Below are 734 nucleotides of genomic sequence, written 5' to 3' on the forward strand. Positions count from 1 at the left end.
GTAAACCAATCGATAGATCATCGTATTAATACTTTGAAGGGTATATAGTTCATGTGTTTACACGACTGGTTGAGTTCATTCTGTTGTTCATATTTGAATTCTGAGTGTACAGTTTTTTTTCCCGTTATTGCGGTTATGTCATTCGCTCGTAATTAGCGCTGAAACAGACTGTGCTTCATGTTATCGTCAACAATAACTTTTTAAGAAAGGACCAGAAGACTGAAATCTTCGTGAATTTGTCGTGTAATTGACCCGAAGGAGACCAGATAGCGCCCCAGATCACCGTGAGGTCTGGGGTTCCTCTGGCTGCGTTGGAGTGTGACCCACATCGGCCGCCAGTGACAGCGCAGGACGAGGATCCGCAAGAGGCCTATCACGGGGTTTCGCGATCATTTCACAGTTCATAAAGGAATTCAGGTACACTTGTTTGCTTTTGTTTTACACTCAGGAGAGTGAAGAGGCCAGTTTTCCGTTTCCCGGCCACTACTTTCTCAAGCCACGATTCAGGCCTGCTCCGGGGTGGGTTGTGAGAGTGTGTGTGGGCCCACAGTGTTACCTATCAGTTCATATAGTGTGGTTCAGCGCGCTTAGGAACCGTGAGCATTCAGAGTAATATTTTGACACCCAAAGTGAATTATTTTGTACATTTATTGTCAAGTGTGTTAGTTTGCTCAATTTACTAATTCAAAGTGTACTTGACGGAGAGCTCAATTCAGTAATTCTGTAATACGGCA

The sequence above is a fragment of the Sinocyclocheilus grahami genome, unplaced genomic scaffold (assembly GCF_001515645.1).
Source record: "Sinocyclocheilus grahami isolate Dianchi unplaced genomic scaffold, SAMN03320097.WGS_v1.1 scaffold3176.1, whole genome shotgun sequence".
NCBI classification, from domain to species: Eukaryota; Metazoa; Chordata; class Actinopteri; order Cypriniformes; family Cyprinidae; genus Sinocyclocheilus; species Sinocyclocheilus grahami.